The sequence below is a fragment of the Cibotium barometz genome, chromosome 7, assembly GCF_041138505.1.
Source record: "Cibotium barometz isolate CiBa-2024 chromosome 7, ASM4113850v1, whole genome shotgun sequence".
In the NCBI taxonomy this organism is placed as follows: Eukaryota; Viridiplantae; Streptophyta; class Polypodiopsida; order Cyatheales; family Cibotiaceae; genus Cibotium; species Cibotium barometz.
This window is the reverse complement of record NC_141052.1, coordinates 30,632,512-30,655,476: the sequence shown is the minus strand read 5'-3', so window position 1 is coordinate 30,655,476 and position 22,965 is coordinate 30,632,512. Positions and strand designations below refer to the sequence as shown.

The window sequence follows — 22,965 nt, the reverse complement described above, 5'->3', positions numbered from 1 at the left end:
AGAGTGTGTGTGTGTGCTTACAAGAGCTCAAGCACTCTATCCTCCCCTAACCTTTTCATGGTATTAGAGCCTGGTTAAAGCTAAGAAACAAAGAGGCAAGAAAAGGAAGCTAAGAAGGCAAAGGAAGTCTACTACACCGCCACAGACACATACGAAGAAAATGTGAGAGGATCGGAACTTGGGGACGCTACGATCCCAACTCTAAAGGCACCAATTAGCTCATACTATATCCTCTAACCTCTAGCTAACACAAATGGACACCTCTAAACCCTTCAAACCAACTTGGTTGATAGCTCCAACTGTCCTCTCGGGTCAGATCAAACTATCAAAACCTCGAATCTTGAGCCTAAATGCCTCAACTGACAAACAGCTGACCTGAATCTCCCCTAACTAATAAAGAAATGATCAAATTCTGATTGTAGTCTAAAACGGATGCCTGCAATAGATTCCAGAAAGAAACACATCTGCCTGACCTCCAAAATGTCCTCCAACATCAGCCAACTATGAACACTTGACCTAGAACTTCTTAGAACTTGTCAGTTCTCCTTTGCGCTGACACCTTGCCGACACTAGTCTGCCCTAGCTACCTGTAAATTGGCTTAGATGACTAACACAAAATCTAATCCCATATAAGTCCTCCTTGATCTCTTATTGTCCTCCTTGTATAGCTAACCTCAATCTCTCAACCCTAGAACCATGCTGAACATCCCCTTATTCTTTTCAGACCTTCTACTAACACTAATCCAACTGGCCTTGACTGATATTATTTCAGCCTTCGGAGGCAGAACCAACCAACTCAAAAGCCTTACCTAGATTAGGAACTTTATCTTACTCATCTAACAAATCCTCCTAACCCTTAGGCTACCCTAATTTCATGAAGATATGACTTCAAAGACTCTCTGTTGTGCCCACAGTTGACTTACTTAACTGGTCTATCTGATCTGATCACTGATTTGGCTGATGGTTGTCAGCTAACTCAACTAGATCAGAGTTCCTTAGCTATGATTTCTCTAACCCCTTTAAACCCTCTAAACACTTAAACCACTCAAAGATACAACTCTATAGGCATCTAGCTGATCATAATCAACTCACAACTGATCTAGAATGACCAATTTGCCTACAAACCTATATGTCTGACTACTAACTTCTGACAAACCTCTGACTATCAAACTCAACTCAAAACAACTTCCCTTGAATCCAAAAAGATAAAAATACCCTTTTTCCTCACTTGATGTTCCCCTAGATGCATAGCTAATCGTAGCTGACACTCTTCTCACCCTATCTAACTATATTCTCTCAATAGAAGATGACTGCTTCAACTATGAGAAAGCTCTGACTTCCAGGATGTCAGAGATACCTTCATAATTGTTCTATATGAACAAAGTCAAACAAAATAACACATATCAAGCTCCATATCACAAATTCTCATCAATCTTAACATAGATTCAAGCTTTGAACCCTCAGCTTTCTTCACAAAATAACACATATCAAGCTCCATATCACAAATTCTCATCAATCTTAACATAGATTCAAGCTTTGAACTCTCAGCTTTCTTCACGAAAACAAACTCAAACTTTGTCCCAACATCCCTAGGACAATGGGTCCAAACATATGAGAAGGGAATTCTCTACTCTGATAGATCCCAACAACTATTCAAACTACAATGAACCTACGACCACAAACATCAGGCCTTCTCTAGAGAGGCACAATTTAGCACAGTAACCACAACTAAGGAAGAATTGGACTAATCATGTCTCTAATAGAATCACCACGTAGAAATCAAAGGAAAACCTCCTCCAATTGATTTCTCTGGTCCACGACGCGATCTCTACTTTGATTTATCCAAATCCGTCTCCATTGTACTTAACTTCACTCTACAACCGCCATCAAATTTGGATAGACCTTCAATCCGTAGGTAGTCTCTTCATTGTAGTCTCTCATTTCACTCTTCACTCTCTTTCTCTTCTTGCTTCCACTACTACTACTACTACTCTGAAAGTCTTCTTAATTTTTCCCCCTTAGGCCCGTCGTCGCTGTCGAAGTGTTGTGTTGTTGGCTTTCCACAATCAACCATACACCTTCTATTTTCGTTTTTCTCCACCTACGCTTATCCACTTTCACTGCCACACTATTTTTGCCACCTAGAATCCACGTCATCTAAGCTTATCTACACTATATGTTCCCATATTCCATATTTGTTTTCAGCCTTAGGCTCCTCTCACATATTTCTCCAACCCTTCAGTGAAACACTTTCAAGTGTTTCACACTCTATTTTCTATTTTGAAACATGACTTTGACATGATATGGCCTCAACCTTAGACCATTGATTCTAATGGCATGCATCTAACCTCCCAAGTCTTGCAAACTGGTAAGTCCCTTTAGGAAAAACTTCATGTATAATAAAAGGTCCTTTCGACCTGACTCTGAACTTGGTCTGAAATGTAGTATCTAGAGCAGTATCATTAAAAGTCTCAATCTTGAAGCATCCAAATCTCTTCTTGCAAAACTTGTCAAAAGAACCGTGCTCTTCCTCATAAAGGGTTTCTCTACCTCAATATAATGGTCCCTCAACTATCGAACAACATGCAAATCCTCGGAGAAAACCTCCTCTACTAATTCATGGGCTCTCATATTGTCTTCTCTGGACACATGCCATATCTAAAAGGCCTGGAAACATTTTAGGAGCTTCCTCACTTTAAAAAATCAGGTCTTCATCCCATCTTTGTTAACTTTCCAAGCACCTTGTACCTACCTTATTACAAGTAGAGAGTCACCCTTTATAACCAGTCTTTTAACCTTCCTCTCTGCACTCCTCAAGACCCAAATTGAGGCTAGAATACTAAGCCTCATTGTTTCTTTTAACCTGAATCTCCTAACTGCCAAACCATAGCTCTTTACCTTGTTTTCTCACAAAAACAAACCCAAGCCCCCTTACCGAGACTTCTTTTAAAAGCTCCATTAAAGAACAAAGTCCCATCTGCATCCTACAATTCTTCATGCAACCTATGATCAGGAACTACCTGCCTTTCAATATCCGTAATGGGTTTGGGATTCACATGTACCTCTTTATAGGTTAGTGTGTTTGCCATATGGGCCCTTACACTGTCTTCCTTAATAAAGCTCATATCAAAATCCTACAATGCCATGATCCACTTATGTACCTTTGGGTTGTCTCCAAGATACTTCATCACATGAGGTAGAAGATTATAAGAGGTAAGCACAACAAAAGGTCTATATATCAAATAGGACTTCAACCTTTTTGTGGCATATACAAGTGTCCAAACTAGCAGCTCAACCTCATGCTAAGCCTTCTCAATCTCACCTTTTTGTGGCATATACAAGTGTCCAAACTAGCAGCTCAACCTCATGCTAGGCCTTCTCAATCTCACCTTTTTCCCTACTGATGTAAAAACCAGGTCTCATATATGATTACTTGGTTTCTTTCTGCATCAACACTGCTCCCACTGCATGTTTCCCAACACTAAGACTTAGATAAAAGGGTTGGCTCCAATCTGGAGGCATTATTGTTGGCAGGGCAGACAGCCTATCTTTAATTTAAGGCTTTCAAAAGCATCCTCTTCTACTTGCCTCCATTTAAAAGGATCTTTTTGACTAGCCTTTTGAAAAGGGTAAACAAACTCAGCCCAGCATATAAAAAGATCTGGATAGATATCTGAGCTTTTGAACAAAGCTCATCAATTCCTTGGTTGACTTGGGGCTTTTTATCTGCAAACTCTCTACCTTTTGATGGGTTTGGGGCTACTCCATTCTCACTCACCTCATGTCCAAAAAGCACTACTCTATCTCTTTCTATTTTGCATTTGGTTGAGTTCAGCTGAGCTCCATCATCATCAAGATGTTTAAAGACAACATCAAGCCTCTCTACATGCAACAGCTTGTCACTATATTATACACACAAATCATCCACCATGAATATTCTAACAAAAGTTCCTAAGTATGGGGGGCAAGGATCTTATCCCACCCAACTCTAAAAACTGGCATAGGAATTAAGCAATCCAAAAGGCATCACTCTGTAGCAGAACACTCCCCATGGAGTAATAAAATTGGTCTTCTTCTAGTCCTCAAGAGCTATTCTAATTTGATAATATCCACTAAAACCATCACAAACTGAGTATCTTTATGCCCTGCTACATGATCCAGAATTTCATCCTGAAAGGGAAGAGGTGATGCCTTTTTGTTGGAGCATTCATTGGTTTGTAATCTACAGAGATTCTCCACTTATTACCCTTCTTAGGAATAATTACAATAGGAGACACCCACTCAGCATCATCAATTGGATAAATGAAAGTAGCCTATAGCAACTTTGTGACCTCTGTCTCTAAAATTTGCCTCTTTATTGTTCCTAATCTCCTTAATTTTTGAGCTACTGGCTTAGCTCCTTCCTTCAATTTGATTTCATGAACAACACTAGTGGTACCCCTCATCTAAGTATAATCCTTAGCAAAAAGCTTGGGTACCTATCAAGCAGTTCTTCATATTTATCTTTTTCCTCTTTGGTCAAATCTTTTGCTAGCATCTGCAACAATTAATCCTTCGGAACATTTGGCTTCACATCTTGAATACAAGCTAGCCCTATTGTATGGTTAATAATCTATACACCACAAATATCTACTTCCAACTCTAACAAACTCTTGTCCAATTCTGACTCCCCATCTATTTCAGATGAACCAGTAGAATAATCATCATCCACTGTCAACAGAAGCTGAATCAACTCCTCTCTCTGCTTCCAGGTTCTCTCCAATATCCATAATCTTACCTGTTTTCAAATCATATCGTATCCTTTTTCCCTTGGTTTTATCAACAAACAAGTCTATGCACCCTCTGTACTAGTCCTGTGTCTGGACCTCATTGCAATAAGCTAGGGCCTTCTCGATATGATGGGATATGCCCCAACCCTTTCAAATCTATTTACAAAAGCAACAATATCCTCTTCTTCTCCTTGGTACAGCCTACTAAGATCCTTCCAAAGATATTCTGGACTTTCAATCCTCCCATACTTCCTCCTTAATGCATTTCTCAAATAATCCCAATTACCCCTCTGTTCCTCTATCTCAACACATCTTCAACAAACCATTCCCTAGCTCCTCCCTCTCCAGAAGAAATCCTATCATCTGAGGGCCTTATATACATTGTCATCCCTATTGTTTTTTAATGATGTCAACTCAATCCTCCTTAGGAACTGAGTGACATCTTCCCCACTCTCATCTTTGAAGACATCATATGCAAAATCAGCCCCATAAGTTGTGAGTTGATCCACACGTGGTTTCTAACCTACAAATAAAAGCCTTAAGTAAGAGCTTTCTGGTCCTTATAAGAGGATCAAAACTTGGGGACACTAGGATCCCAGCTCTAGAGGCACCAATCAGCTTAGACTATATATTCTCTTGCCTCCGGCTAACACAAATGGACACCTCTAAACCCTTCAAAAAATAACTTGGTTGCTACCTCCAATTATCCTCTCAAGTTAGATCAAACTATCAAGACCTCTGATCTTAATCCTAAAAGCCTCAGTTGACAAACAGCTAACCTGAATCTCCCCCAACTCACACATAAATGATCAGATTCTAACTGAAGTCTAAAACAAATACCTACAGAAGATTCCAAATAGAAACACATCCACATGAGCTCCAAAATATCCTCTAGCGTCAGCCAACTACAAACACGTGACCCATAACTTCTTAAAACCTCTCAGTTCTCTTTTGCTAACACCTTACCTGACACTACTTTGCCCTAGCTCCCAGTAAACTGGCTTGGATGACTTACGCGGAATCCGATCCCATATAATTCCTCCTTGCTCTCTTATTGTCCTCATAATCCAGCTAACCTCAATCTCTCAACCCCATAACCATGCTAAACATCCCCTTATGCTCTACGGACCTTCTGCTAAAACTACTCCAACTGGTCTTGATTGATATTGTTTTGGCTTTCGGAGGCAGAACCAACCAACTCAAAAGCCTTACGTGGATCATGAAATTTATCTTACTTATTCAACAAATCCTCATAACCCTAAGCCTACCCTATTTTCATGAATATGTGACTTCAAAGACTCTTTGCCCACCCACAGGTGACTTACTATTGTGATTGATTTGTCTCATCTGATTATATGTTGATGGTGTTTGACTCAACTAGATTAGACTTCCTTAGTTCTGAGACCTCTAACCCCTTTAAACCCTCTAAACACTCAAACCAATCAAAGATACAATTCTATTGAAATCCATCTAATCATATATCAACTCACAGCTGATCCAGAATGACCAGTTTGCATGTACAAACCTGTCTATCTAATTGTTGAATTCTGACAGACCGATGATTGTTAGAATCAACTCAAAACAACTTCCCTTGAATCCAAAAAGTTCAAAACATCCCTTTTTCCTCACCTGATGTTTCCCTAGATGCACAACTAACCGTATTTGACACTCTTCTGACCCAAGGTAACTATATTGTTTCAACAGAAGATGACTACTTCAACTATGAGAAAGTTCTGACTTCCACGACATCATACATACCTTCATAATTGTTCTATATCAACAAAGTCAATTAAAATAACACATATCAAGCTCCAGATCATAAATTCTCGTCAATCTTAACACAGATTCAAGCTTTGAACTCTCAGCTTTCTTCACAAAAACAAAGTCAGACTCTGTCCCAACACCCCTGAGACAATGGCTCCAAACGTATTAGAAGAACACAATAAAAACTAGGGAATCCTCTAGTGATAGATCCTAGTGTGATGACTATTCAAACTACAATGAACCTATGACCACAAATAGTAGGCCTTCTCTAGACAGGCACAATTTAGCACTTAGCTGGACTGAGAGCTGAGAGCAACCACAACTGAGGAAGAATTGGACTAATCATGTCTCTAACGGAGTCACCACATAGAAATCAAAGGGAAACCTCCCCCAACTGATTTTAATGGTCCACAACGCGATCTCTGCTCTGACTCATCCAAATTGGTCTCCGTTGTACTGAACTTCACTCTGCATCCATCAAATTTTGACAGACCTTTCAGGTAGTCTCTCACGTCACTCACACTTCACACTTCACTCTTCACTCTCTTTCTCTTCTTACTTCCCCTACTTCCACTGCCACTCTAGTACTCTGAAAGTCTTCTTAATTTTCCTGCTTAGGCCCATGGCTACCTCGCCACCCTCTAGATTATTATGTCGTTGGCTTCCCGTAATCGACCATACATCTTGTATTTTTGTTTTTCTACACCTGCGCTTATCCACTTTCATTGCCACATGATGTTTCTACCACCTAGGATCCATGTCATCTAATCTTATGTACATTATATGTTCCCACATTCCACGTTTGTTTTCAGCCTTAGGATCCTCTCACAACGGGTATTACTAAGAGCATCATCATCTCTTTTCCTTCTTGTTTAGGTACGACACCCCTTGGGTAGCTCTCTAGGAGCTACACATCTGCACAAGCATGGAGATGTCTCTATGGTGTGTAGTACTTTATACTACATTTTTGTGGCTAGATTTACGTTTTGGGTACATTTTATCCTCTGTTGTTTAGCCACTACAAGGTGTTTTTGGGAACTTCTAGGAAATTTCAAATTGGAATTGTTTCTATCTAAACTTTGGTTATTGCATTTCACTAGTGCATTTTGGGTGTCCACACAGAGATGACACATGTATTATTTATTATGGGTGTATGTACATGTACTCTAGTCACATGTTGTGACATACAAGTTATGCAAAAGTGCCGCTATACAAGAGCTATAGCAGATATTGTTATGCTGCAGGTTACATGTAAAAATTATCTATTTGTAGATTTTTGGTTGTTGTGAGTAAAGATATCTGACAACAACCAAATTATCAGTGAGAATCTTTGCAAGAATAACTTCCATGCATCGAAGTCTAGAATGAACAATGTCTTAATAGGAAAAGGATTTTTTGGACTATGGTGAAGGAGACAATGAGAAGCCTCCAAAATTGTCTAAAGAGAACGTAACTCCAACAAAGATAAAGGTGTTCCAAGACTGGTAGTTTCATGGCAAAACCTGGTGAAGATATTTCAGACAAACACAATGGCAAGGAAGTTGCAACTAAAATAGGAGTTGCATATAGTGGAGAAGAAGAACATCTCCATCAATGAGTATGCATTGAGATCAAGGGTATTGTTGAATCCCTTGGATCTATTAATGTCTTAGTGGAAGATGATGACTTGGTGAGCATCTGCTTAAAAGGGCTTGATAAAGAATACAAGCCATTCAAGACCTCCATTGTTATAAGAGATAATGTTCCCAATTTTTGGGGTTTGGTATCTATGTTAATAAATAGAAGAGAAGTCTTTGCATGAAGACTCTTCCTCCCAAAGCAAGAACACTTCAGAATAGGCCTTCTACTCAAATTCAAGTGTAGAGGTAGAGGTAGAGGTAGAGGTAGAGGTAGATGTAGAGGTTATAGTCAAGGCCAAAGTTGTGGGGCCATTTTGGAAACTAGAACTATGGACAACAGTAGTCCAATGATTTTCAATAGTAACAAACACACATAGGTGGAAGAGGCCATGTCTTAAGGCATGGGGATCTAGAGAGGTCGAGGTAATTGAAAAAGATATCAATTGGCAGAATCATGTTCAAAGGATTGCTTTTATTGTGGTAAACTAGGTCACTTTGTAGCAGAATGTCGCAAGAGGCAGAGTGACATAAAAAGTGGCAAGTTGCAGCAAAATAATTATACATCTTTAAGCGAGTAGGCTAAAGATAAATGTGAACAATTTTTTGTTATGTAGCACATGTTAAATTCAATAACCATATATGTATCCACAAATGGTGATGATGGATGGTATGTGGCTTTGGGAGCCTCTAACCACATGACTTGTCAAAGATGTCAAAAATTTAGAAAAACTAGGTTATGTAGAGACAAAGGATGACATAGCTCATCCTATTACTCACTTTGGGAATGTGCCATTAGATATACATGATGAAAAAGATGAGGTACTTGGCTAATGCACTTCATATACCTAACATAACTGGGGGCAGATGGTTTGTAGGTACGCTTTAACCCTGAGAGGGTTGCTATGTTGAGGGACTTCAAAAACCAATGTCGTTTAGTTAACTGCAAAGGGTAAAACAGTGGGTGTAATGTTTACTTTGGATGTAAGAATTCCTGAGGTGAAAGATGCTATGTTTGCACAAGGTGCAGGTGTTATGACCGATATAGATATCTAGCACAAATGTATTGGTCATGTGAATGAGCAACAATTATAGTCTATGTAGGATTTCATAAATTGTTAGAGGTTTGCCAAAGATTAAGGTGGATTGACTGTATAAAGTAGGTGAGAGAGAACTTGATGTGGTGCACTCAGATGTATGGGGACCGACAAAGGCGGCGTCAATGGGAGGATGTCATTACTATGTATCTTTCATTAATGACCATACAAGGAAGGTGCGGATCTATTTCATGAAAGATAAAAGTGAAATGTTTACTCACTTCCAGAATTTCACAATGTTGGCTGAAAAGCAAATAGGTTTTACAGCTTAAGTGCTTAGGTCAGATGGAGGGGGAGAGTACTTCTCCAATGATTTTAGTGAGTACTTGAGAAAGCATGGAATTCAGAGGCAATTCACATACAGGTACACTCCACACATCAAAATGATGTTTCTAAGCGAAAGAATAGGCGCATTGCAAAGGTTTCTTATGCATTGATGGTTGGTTGAGAAGAGCATTCCTCACCATTAAATGGGCCAATGCAATTTATGATTACAGTTTTACATTATGAACAGGACCCCATAACCGACAGTGCATGATGTGACTCCAAAGGAGAAGTATAGTAGCAGAAAACCAGATTTATCACACTTGAAAGTATTTGGATACATTGTATATGTACACATTTCTAATGAGCTACACAATAAGTTGGATCCAACGGCTAAAAATGTGTGTTTATTGGTTACTCCCTTGAGAAAAAAGGATACAGATATTACAACCTTGTCACATGTGAGATGAGAGTGAACAAGGATGTTGTCTTTAATGAGATGAGTAGTTGGTATGATGTTGTAAAAGACTCAATTAGGGGTAATGCAGAGGAGCAGGTGGTTGCACATAATATAAGTCAACAATCACAGTCATTGATGAGAGAGTTCTCTACCAGTGGGCCTATTGGAGTGGTAGGGTGCATCAGAAAATCAGTCCTATAGGTACAACAATTGCATCCCATAAAGATAAAGAGAAGGTTGATGAGTCTCTTGGTATGCATGACATTTCAGCAAGGCATTCATATATTGATGTGGAGAGTTCAGTGGCTTCAAAAAAAGCCTTGATGAGGAGTATTCCAACTATAAGGACACATGGTGTCAGGAAGGCTAAGGTAGATGCAAGGCTACCAAGGATAAATCCAAGACTACACATGTAAAATAGGGTCAAAAACCCTATTTAGAGATTGATGTACGATGGTTATGTGGCTCACCATTATGCATACATGGAAAGTGTTATGCAAGAGGTTGAACCCACATGTTTTGAGGATGCTATTGGGCATGTACATTGGGAGAAATCCATGGATGAAGAAATGGCTGCACTAGATGCAAATAAGACATGGGAATTGTTGGTGTCTTTGCCTGAGGATAAAAAGAGTATTGGATGTAAGTGGGTCTACAAAGTGAAGCACAACTTAGATGGAAGCATTAGTCAGGTACAAGGCAAGATGGGTTGCCAAATGTTATGCTTAGACCTATGGCATTAACTATGATGAGACATTCAGTCCCATTGCCAAGATGGCAACCATGAGAGCTGTTATTGTAGTGGCTGGATCAAAAGGCTAGGTTTTCCATTAGATGGAAGCAAAGAATGCATTCTTGCATTGTGAATTGCAAGAAGAAGTATATTTGGAACATGCACTTGGGTATGAGGATTTGAATCACTCAGATTATGTGTGTAGGCTACGTAAAGCATTAGTCAGGTACAAGGCAAGATGGGCTGCCAAAGGTTATGCTTAGACCTATGGCATTAACTATGATGAGACATTCAGTCCCATTGCCAAGATGGCAACCATGAGAGCTGTTATTGTAGTGGCTGGATCAAAAGGCTAGGTTTTCCATTAGATGGAAGCAAAGAATGCATTCTTGCATGGTGAATTGCAAGAAGAAGTATATTTGGAACATGCACTTGGTTATGAGGATTTGAATCACTCAGATTATGTGTGTAGGCTACGTAAAGCCTTGTATGGCTTAAAGCAAGCAGTGGGAGCATGTCATGATAATATTGCATTGGCTTAAAGTAAGCAGTGGGAGCATGTCATGATAAGATTGCACAGTATCTAACAGCATTGGCTTTTATATGGCAGATGCTAATCATTCACTTTATGTGAAAAAGAGTGATAAGGGGATTGTTTTCATCACCATCTACGTGGATAAATTAATTGTTGGTAGTGACAATGAAGAGGAATTTGAGAATGCAAAGGGTCTCCTTAAGAAGAAGTTTGACATGAAGGATTTGGGTGACCTGAAAAACTTTCTTGGCATTAAGGTCATGAGAACGCTCGAGGGCATATGGCTGTCACCAAGACAATACTATGCATTGGACATGTTATCCAAATATGGTATAACTAGCTATAAGACCATTTTTGTACCATTGGATCAGAATTGCAAGCTAAGTGCAAACACAAGTGAGGTTTTAGAGAATGCCACTATGTACAGGAAGGTAGTGGGCAGCTTGATCTACATGATAATCACTAGGCGAGACATGAACTACATAGTTGGGTTGGAGAGTCAGTTTATGCAAGTTTCTCAAAAGCCACATTTGGATAGTGTGAGGTGCACACTACGCTACGTGAGGTACATAGTGGATTATGGTCTCTTCTATGAGGTTGGTATATAGTTATAGGTGTATGGATACACTGATGTAGATTGGGCTGGTAGTATCTTGGATTGAAGATCAACTAGCGAGTTTATGTTTTCCATTGGGAGTGGTGCTATTACATGGAGCAACAAGAAGTAGCCATGGTTACCTTATTGAGTAGTACAAAGGAAGAGCACAGGGGTGTTGCGATGGAATCATGTGAAGTAGCTTGGTTACATAAGCTACTTGGAGATTTGGGACTGTATGTGGGTATTGTGACAATCTCAGTAGCAAAGAACTTAGTGTTTCATGCATAGACCAAACACATAGAGGTCCATTATCACTTCATTAGAGAAAAGACCTTGTTAGGAGATGTTGACCTCGTGTATGCACAGAGAAGCACGAGTGGCTAACATTTACACCAAGGCCTTAGAAGTAGCTTTGCAGATTTCAAACTATGCTTGGAGTCTTAGAGATGGAGTTGAGCTTTAGGGGGGGTGTTGAGATGTTAAGCTCAACACGAGAGCTGACATTCATGATGTACTTGGGTGACCATTCCACATTTTCACCCCACTGGTGTGTTTGGTAGCTAACATGATGGATCTTCATCAATGATTCTACAATTGGACTACACCTATCTAGTCCAACCAAGTTATGACATACTTATCTTGCCAGCTCACCTACTTAGTATATTCACATTATGGATCGTTTGTACATAGTACTCTGTTACTTATGTTATTTTTCACTTATCTTTTGTGGCCTTCTTTTGAGAGCAACAAGAAGAAGAAGATTTCAGCCTTCCATCTTTGTGTGTGTGTGTGTGTGTGTGTGTGTGTGTGTGTGTGTGTGTGTGTTATCCATTGTTGTGAGAGTGTGTGCCTCCTCCCCTAATCTTTTCAAATTGTTTATCTGAGCTTGCTATTGGATAATCCTCACAAACTTCATTTCAATTAGAGAAATTGAGTTTTTTAATCATTTCCTCTTGAATCTCCATCATTTTTATATGTGGCTGGAAGCAAGAAGACAATACGAAACTAACCTTTAAGAAATCCAATTCAAAATAAGCAAGAAGCTAATAAGGAACTAACCTTTAAGAAATCCAATTCAAAATAAGCAAGAAGTTAATAAGGAACTAACCTTTAAGAAATTCAATTCAAAAGAAGATTAAATAAACTTTATAAATACTATTATACTATTATAAGGTAGCTTGTATCATAAAATCCAATTCAAAATAAGAACAAGTAAACTTTATAAACACTATAAGGTATCTTGTATCATAAAATATTATATTAATGTATGCATGTCAGAAAGTTTCCTATAAAAATGGATTAAAAAACCAATACAAATAGAATAAAAATTTTAAAAATATTAATCAATATAATTTAACTAATAATATCAAGAATGAAAGTTTAAAAAGCTACTAATCTAATATACTTCAGCAAAAAAAACTAGCAACAAACACCTAGTGTGGATACATGGTATCCAACTCAAAAATAATAAACGATAAAAGAAATAGAAAAGACACTAATAGTTTTGTAAAATGTTATATTTTCTTTTCATAGACTATGATATTTAATATCTTTATATACTATAGATGATAAGTTAAACTAAAAACTTATAAAATGATATGTGAATTGGATACCTAGTATTTAATTTAGGTACCTGTAATGAAATTAGATACCAAAAAATGGATACCAAGCATCCTAATTAGATACCTGGTATCTGAAAAATGGATAGTAAGCATTCCATTGAGATACCTAGTATCTAAAACAAGTAGATACTTGGTGTCTACTTGTTATCCAAAATAAGTTGGTACCTAAATAGACTCTTGGACTCCCACAACTTAAATGTAGATATGAAGTACATAGTTTATATGCCTAGTATTCATTTAGATACGAAATATTTAAAAACAAAGATACCTACTATCTAATTTACATACATAATATCTAAAGGGATACTTTATATCAAATTTAAATACGTAACTTATGCAAATGGATACTTATATAATATTCAAAAAACATTCCTTCTATCAAATTTACATACATAGTATCTAAATGGATACTTGATATCTAAATGAATACCAAGTATGTAAATGGATAACTATTATCCAATTTAGATACTTGGTATTCACATTTATACTTTGGATCTAATTGAGATACCTTGAATTTAAAGTATAACTTAGTATCCAATATAAAGTCCAAGTGTGTGAAATAATTATCTAGTATGAAAACAAATAGATAACTAGTATCCAAGTAAGATACATAGTATCTAAATGGATACATAGAATCAAGTATCCAATTTAGATAAACCTAATATCCAATTAAAATACCTAGTACTAAATGTATATACCAAGTATCCAGCTTGGAAGTGCTAAGTATATAAAAAAAATACCATGAATTTAAATGGATACCTAGTATTCAATTCATAGTTTTAGTATCAAGAAACCATTATCTACAACTTGAATGTTGAGGCTCCAAAACTTTAGAAGTTGGTCCACCCTAAAAAGTTTAAAGGAAATCAATAATTACCTTCTTAAAACTTAAGAAACTTAAGAAATAAAACAAAAAAATTGATTCTATGATTTTTTTTTAAAAAAAAACTTACTTGTTTAGTTCCTCAGTCATCTCATCCAAGTTAAGATCCTTTGATATGCCTCAAGAAAGAACAGATACCTCAACTCTTTCACCCTTGATTCCTTGCATTTGTCAAAATGTTATAAGCTTTATGGGCCCCGCTTGATCTTTGATGGAGATATCAATGTTCTTTGTCTTCGAAGATAATAGCATATTAGGATCACTCTCGCTTCTTTGTTCTCTGGTCTTACATTCCACATTCTCCCACATTTGAAATATTTCCTTTGAAGGTCCCAAACTATATCGATACAGAATGCTAATTGAAAGTGTGGATCAAATTTTTGTAAGGCAATTGAACTACAATTGGGATCAACCACAAGCCCAATCTCTAGGAAACCATGCCTTCTTAATTCTAGTTTGGCATCCCCATGCTTTGAAATATCATCTACATATTTATAGAACCACAAACATCACTATGTATAAGTTACAATTTTCGGACAACTCTAGTTGAACCATGTTTGGGAAATGATGGCCACTGCATTTTTCCAAGAATACAGTCCTCAAAAACATGTTTGATAGGGGCTTTAAGATGTGTCAACTAAGACACCATATCATGCTTATGCAAACACAACAAACTACCAAAGTTCAAGTCACCAAAGTGTACATGCCATAGCTTAGCATCACCCATTGCCTTTGTTTTAGAAACTATACATATAGCATGCTTTTATCTTTTATATGCATCCATCTTGTAAAGGCCATGAGATAAAGTACAAGAAGCAATAATTGTATTACTATCACTACTACGATTATGAACAATACATCTATCATCCATAAATTTCTTAGCCACTAAGCTGGCTTTAATAATGGTAGAGACAGATAACAAGTTCTTCTTAATCATTGGTATATATAATACATATGAGAGCATGATAATTCCATCATTTGCAATAATGGTAGAGACAGATAACAGTGAGAACACTTTTACCAACTTCTTTTATATGATATAAGGAGTTGTTTACACACGTTACAATGTTTTCCTGTGGAGCATATTCAAGTGATGAGAACAAACTGTGATGATGAGAAGTAATGTGCTTATGAGCACCACTGTCAAATACTACACATGTACATCTATAAGGTATGTAATAATAGCCATACATGCATCCTTATGTGAAGGGTCCCAATCATCATGTGTATAGTTTGCATATTAATCTTTGTTTTATTCATTAGATTCTAATGTTGAGATGTCAAGCTCAACATGAGCTGACACTCACAAGGCGCTTGCATGACCTTTTGACATTTACATCACTGGTGGGTTTAGTAGCTTGCACCGACATATCTTTGCTAGAGATTCTACAACTAGACTGCACCAACTAGACTACACCAACTAGTCCACACCTACTCACTCCACTTAGCGTGTTCATCTTCTTTGTAGACCTCTTGTGTTGTGTGAAGAAGAAGAAGAATTTTCAGCCTCTCACCTTGTGTGTTCTCTTCTAGGCTTTGTGTGAGTGTGTGTGTGTGTGCTTGCAAGAGCTTAAGCTCTAGCTCAAGCTCTCTTCTCCCCCTGCATCTTTTCATCTGACGCATCAGCTATACCTGAGTCTTTCTTTTTCTACTTCTCCAGTTTCTTCCTACACTCATTAATATAGTGACTAGGTTTTCTGCAATGGTTGCATTTTCCCTTTTTCTTTATCTTGTCGCATTCCTTATTGGCAAGACTCTCATTTTGGTTTGTAACTACCCTAAGGAAAGGATTTACCTTTGCCTCTTTATTGATTAGGAGCAAAAGCTTGATCTCCTATACACATGATGGATCTTTTTTTCATGGATTACTCTTCTTATTTGCGAGAGCACAAAAACCAACTCCTCAAGCTTCAAGAAGGCATTAGGAATGCCTTTCATCATGAGTTTGATGGTAGAAGTAAAACTTTAATATGAGTCTGACAATGCATTTGCGAGAGCACAGAAACCAACTCCTCAAGCTTCAAGGCATTGGGACTGCCTTTCATCTCATGAGTTTGATGGTAGAAGTAAAACTTTAATACGAGTCCGACAATGCATTTAAGAAAGTAGGCACCAATGAAATGTCAAGATATAATTCATCAACATTAGCCAACTTCTCCTTAAAATACTTGATTTTTGTAAGGAAACTTTCCATGGATTCTCCCTCATTCATATGCTCTAACTCTAATTGCTTGTGTAGATTATGTACCTGGTACATTGAAGCAAGTGCATCCCAAGCATGTTTAGCAGTCCTGTATGTTCTAATGTGAGGAATAATACTCCTCTTGACAATGAAAAATTAAGCAATGCATGTGCATGTGTATCTCTTCCATCCCACTTTGTTTGTTCCTGAGTAGGAGATATACTATCCTGTGGTAACGCGCCATGTGAAACTGAGTCCGTGTCTATAGATGTGTCTTCTACATATGATGTTCATCAAATGAACCAAGACATTTCTCAATACCAACAATATTCTATAGCCCTTTGGCCTACCAATACATGCCACATCATATAGGACTATAATAGATAGTTGGTCTAGTTAAGCTTATCCTCACATGTCACAGATGACATCCAAAATACGTCACTATCTTCCATTTCTGATAATAGCCAAGCAAGTAATCACACAACCTGCAAGTGTAAAGTAATCCTTTGATGCAAGAAAGGTGGCTACTAAATAAGGCCACTTATAATGAAGACCTACAAGGTGTATGAAAGAAATGTAGAGTAAAGTAAGTAGATATTTTACTCGTAAGATGTAGAGATCGATGTCACTAAAGTGTAGCTCGTAGAAAAGATCCAGTGTGGTGAGTGTTTGATGATGCTTTCACATGTACCTGCACATCCTTATATAATTAATCTAATAATACTACTCTAAAATCTGACGAATAACAGTGCGAATATGGTCCCCGATGATGTCTATAGAAAATTAAAAACTACGTGAATGACCCCCAAAATGTGCCTAAAAATGAAAATCCAATCAACAGTACAAAGTACTACACTTCACGGTCCACTTTATTCTCCTAGAAGGGCTCCTTGACCCGATTCAATAAGCCTAGCGACTTGAGGTGGAGAGTAACCCCATCAGCAGGCAAACATGGGCAAGAAGCATACCAAATGTTGGAAACATGGTTGTAAGAATGTGTGTGTGCGCACACACATACACACATAGTGGAGAATTTGAAGGGAGCACATAATGAGATGATATATGATAATGAATGTGTGCTATACAAAGATGATATGTATACTAGCATGGGGAAAAAACCTCCGAAAGAGGGAAAAAGTGCCCTAGCTGGTCCTATTGTGTTCACACACATCACTACCAAATATGGCTATATTAGTGGCTTTAGATCATGGCCAATATCCCCACTTTGATGTCTTTCCCTAATGGTACTAGGATTGGCTACCTTCAATCCTTGCTCCTCACTAACCAAGGATATTGGCCCGGCTAGGTAGTTCCTCATCTCGTGGATGGAAAAAGCTACTTTCATAAGGTGATGCCAACAATAGGGAAATTGCGCTTGATAAATAATTTCACAAGGATAGAGATGTGCTTAGCATACAAGGAGGAGATGGAAACAGCAAAAAAATATATGCAAGCTACCCCTACTTCACAATGATATGGAAAACAAAATGCAATAATGTTTCCATACCATGTAATGTGAGAATGGGTGTTTTTAGTAAAAAGTAGGAGAAAGCAAACCGAACATAGGTGAAGAGATGCTATCTATTATTGAAGCACACAAAAGATATAGAGGAGAGCAAGTTTAAGAGTGCCTTTAGAAGGCCACAAAGAATAGAAAGAAATTCTTGAAGTTTACCAGTAATACTTGGGTTTAGTGTTTGATGGAATGGATTAAAATAAGTCTAAATTTCCTCATAAACATTCTTTAAAAAGTTGTCCCACCCCATGATGCATTTACACTTCTAGTGATGATGTCTTTAGTGAAAGGAGCTTATACTTCTAGGCCACTAGTTGTGCATCTCAAGGAAACCATTGATTTTAGATTGTTTGTGCATGAAACTCGCAAGGATGTAGTTTGCTACATTGAAAGACTGAATGACTGAAGTTTTCAACATGCCTTTTTGATGAAGCTTAAAGCAAATGGAAAGGTGTACTTGTTTACAAAGCAATAGTCAACATCTTTGGAATGGCACGAAAAGAAAGTATGGCATTTCTAAAGTTTGTTTCCATTAGGAACTCAATGGAGTCTTCTTGGGCCCTTTTATTTGGCAGTTTAAGGGAGTCAAACCTTTTCTCTTAAGAAGAAACGTTTTCTAATTTGAAGCTTCAAAACGGCTACTTTATTCGAATTTGAATTTGGGGGGGAAAATGGAATTTAAAATCTAGCGGATAAAACCATATCATGTAACATATCTATGGAAAGCTCTTGATGTGTAGATCACGGATCTGTAATCTCCGCTCAAATCGGAGCTTGTATGTAGAAGTTATGGAGGTCCGAAAATTGTAAAATTGTCCCCCCCTTTTTGGGGGAAAAAGTGCACCCTTTGACCACTCTTACACCTCTCTTACAAACCAATGGTTTTTGCTTACATGGCGGGCTCCTATTTGTCAAAAAGTTAAACGTTTCCATAACCTCATGGCAAATTAAAGGGCCCAAGAAGACTCCATTGAGTTCCTAATGCCTAATAGTTATGCAAGCAATTGTGATGGAGCCTTCACAAACTCTAAAAGATGCAATAGATGTAGCATTGTCAAAAAGAGAGATGGACTACAATAAATGTATTAAGGAAAAAAAAGACATTGAAAAATCAAGGCAATATGCAGAGGAACAAGATGTCACTTGGTGGAACACGAGAAAATCTTTGTTCTAGAAAGATTTCATAAGAAGGATTGGACTTTGACATCACCATTTATTTGGCCCCTTGCTCTTCATCTCGGGGGGTTCACCTAAAAATATGTAAGTATAGCACGTGAGTTCAAATGAAGGGGTTTGTTAATTCAAAATTCTAAGGTAAGTTTACAGAAATACATTTACATAAGGGGTTTTTTAATCAATTTTGAAAAAAAAATGCGTAAGTCCATAAAGAAAAAGGGGTCATTTTATTCATGAAAAATTTACAGGTAAGGGGTTTTTTTAATACCCCTTGAATGCACGTGTGATACGTACAGTTTCTTAGTAGTGCACCGCCTGAACTCTTCATTGCAATAACAATAGCATAAGGAATTTTCTATTCCACATGAGATTGCGTGTATGATTTATCTTGAGCCACATGATTTGTACATTGGAGCATAGATATCTCGTGAAAGAAGGCAATGCCTCAAAGAGATGTGGAATGGTGCAACACAAGGCATTTGTGTTGGTGCATTGGTTGCAACCTTGGCATAGGATGATCCACTAGGCCATTCATTTTGGATTGCAAAAGTGGTTGGAATTATAAAGGATGATGAAGGGAAAAAAATAGATTCTACTACAGTCCATTGGTATAAGACAAAACATCTAGATAAATTCAAAGGAAAGTATAGTTTAAAGATGGTGCAAGCTGTACAAGGTGTAGGGAGGGAAAAACAAGGTGAAGAACTCTCCTAGAACTACTTTTTTTTTCTTAGTGAGGTTGATATTTTGGTCTATGATTTTACATTGACCAAAGCTCGATGCCTACAAAACTTGTCACTATTGACATATTGAAAAAGAAGTTTCTTGGTTTGGATACTTGTGAGAGAAAATGACATGTAACTAGAGGAAGAGGTCAAACATAATCATCGGGTCTTCATCATGATAATGACAATGCTGTTGTTGATAGCGGAGAGGAAGATGCTTCTTTCACATCATCATGCAATGCTAAATCAGGAAATTTGACTTTAGATTTTAATGTTGTACAGCTTGAAGATGAATAGTTGTAAAAAGCAGATGAGTTCTTATCTAATCATATGCAAGATAACCCTCAAATTATCATTTTAAGGTTATTTTGTACTCTTCATTTAATAGATTTTTCGAGCTACGTTTTTTTTGTTCAAATCCAATTTTTATAACGTTTTTTTAATTTTCTTTGGTTTTTGTACCTTTTAAAATGTAATTTTTTACTTTGACTTTTAACATGGTTTGTAAGAATCGTGCATTTTTCAAAATACGATTTAAAAAAGGACCTTTTTGATGGACTCTTTTAAAGATGCCAATCAGCTCTCATTCTTAGGAAATATTACCCAATGTATCCAATTATGTGGTTTTTTTACACTAGTTTGGTAATAGGACAGAAAAGTGTCCATGGACATATTTATGTCCTCATTTACTGATCAACTTTATGGAATTATTTGAAACATATGAATAGTGAAAATCAGACGTTTCCTTTTTTCATATCATCAGGTACATAGTAAATGAAAATTGGGACTTTTTGGGATCACATTGGCTACCTCTAGGCTTTCCAATTTCATAAGAATTCATAGGCCAAAGTATAGTCGTAGTGCAGAGCTGTTTGGACTGTATTTTACTCAAAGGCTTTAATTAGCCAATTTCTCATTGCTTTCCAAATTTTTTTAGATGTGCATTGCTTTGCAAACATATATACGGTGTAACACAGTCCATCTTAGGCTCAGAAATCAATTAGAACTCCAAAATTTAGGTCTTAATGAAAATTCTAAGGTATTTACCTGTCTCAAAAAAATTTAACTTTGAAGATTTTTATAGCTAATCAAACCATCATAGACTAGGACTAAATCTTGTACACATGTTTAGTACAATATTATGCTTTGGTAATGCATTTTGTGAGAGCCAATCACATATACACCTATCCTTTTACGCACTTTGTTTTAGATGAAAATTTATAAATTTTGAACCATATTCATTACTATAGAATAAGAGACTAATTCATGCATTTTTAAACATCTCATAGGGCTTTTGGTGGAATATCTAGTCATTTTATATAATAATAAACACTATTTAAATAAGTTTCTCACTAGATAATTTAAATATAAGAAAGGGCTTTTGGTGGAATATCTAGTCATTTTATATAATAATAAACACTATTTAAATAAGTTTCTCACTAGATAATTTAAATATAAGAAAGGTTTATAGATGTTATTTTGTTACTCACTAGATGACCCAAATATAAGAAAGGTTTATAGATGTTATTTTGTTACTCACTAGATGATCCAAATATAAGAAAGGTTTATAGATGTTATTTTGTTACTCACTAGATGATCCAAATATAAGCAAGGTTTATATATGCTATTTTGCTATCAATGCAATTTTGAAAGTTAAAACTATCACCTTGGTTTCTAACTAAATTGAAATGTTTAGATATGTATTCTTGACCGATTACTTTAGTGGAGACATTGGTTTCTTAGTATAACTAAAGTAAATCACTATATAAGCTTACATTATTGTCGTATTTTGGGTGTCAAAGACTCAACAACTAAAAAGAGATTCTAAGTAGTAAATTTAATTGAATTAATTATTAATGTAATACATCTATATATCCCTCGTCTCTTAAATACTATGTAAGGTTTAGAAGAAATTTATTATGAGTCGAGATCATTTTTTTCTTGCATGTAGGAACCTACTTTGTAAATTCGTAACCTTTTTGGAATATAGTGTTGGATATACCTCTACTCAAGGTGAGTTATCAATTATATTTAAAGTTATTTTTTAAATTTTAGTAATTTTCTAAGGTTTTCCACATTCATGAAGACATGCCTTAGAAGAGAAATGTTAAAATAGCACTCCCATTCACAAGATATGATTTTTTTAGCAAACCCCTAAAAATACATATTTATGTCCTCCTGAGCTACCAAACTAGTGTTAAATGCCACATCACTAGGATCCTTACAAAGTCATATTGATTTTATTCATGTACTTGTGCAAAAAAACTAATGCCTTTGTGAAACAAGAAAAGAGTGATCAAAAGATACAAACTAAATTGGCATAGCTTGGAAAGATATTAAGAAATCTCCTTACAAAGCTCTTGAGCTTGGATTTTCAACATTTTTATTTGAATGGTGTAGAACATAAGAGATTTTATGAAGTTTTGCATATTGATAACTTTAAAATATTGTAATTAAAAAAATGGCTTCATCTCACTTTTCTCTCTTTTATCTTGTAGATAGCAACTTGAAGTTTTGATTCAAGTATCTCAAGGTCTTTGAGATGTAAATAGATGAGGTTTTCACCTATCAAAAAGCTGCACAAACAAAAGAAGACATATTTAAAATATATGCCTACAAATAAATGTAGCCTTACATTATCCATGGTTCAACTCTTAAGGTACAAATTATTTACCTGGCATATCACAAGTATATCTCAAAACATTTTACTACCTTTTTTAAATTTGTAAGATGTAGTCAATTTTTTTCTTCAATAAAAAAGCTTCATGCTTCCAATTTTATTGCATATACATATTTTTCAAAGGCTAGACACATATCAATGCAACTTCATTGTTCTTATTTCTTGTTAAATACAAGTTATTAAATTAGTTCAAATATCTAGAATGGTAGTGACTTATTCATCAGAATGCAAAAGAAGATGTAAAGTATATACTAAAGAAAATCACACAATGTCAAGATGTATAGTAAAAGATTTCTCTTCTTCTATCCTTAATAACATATATATATAATCTTGCTAACCTGTTGC

The 22,965-nt window shown here is 36.5% G+C and overlaps 1 long non-coding RNA gene across 2 annotated transcripts in view; it reads left to right on the top strand.

Moving 5' to 3' along the window:
- The window catches only part of LOC147636886 (uncharacterized), a 68,756-nt gene extending 46,087 nt beyond the window's left edge, over positions 1-22,669 (top strand). Inside the window, exon 5 of one of the 2 annotated variants that reach the window (XR_015266286.1) lies at positions 22,439-22,669. This is a non-coding gene — a long non-coding RNA (uncharacterized LOC147636886). The remainder of the gene's footprint in view (positions 1-22,438) is intronic. The other variant, XR_015266283.1, reaches the window with a different exon arrangement.
- The last annotated feature ends 296 nt before the right edge of the window (positions 22,670-22,965 follow it).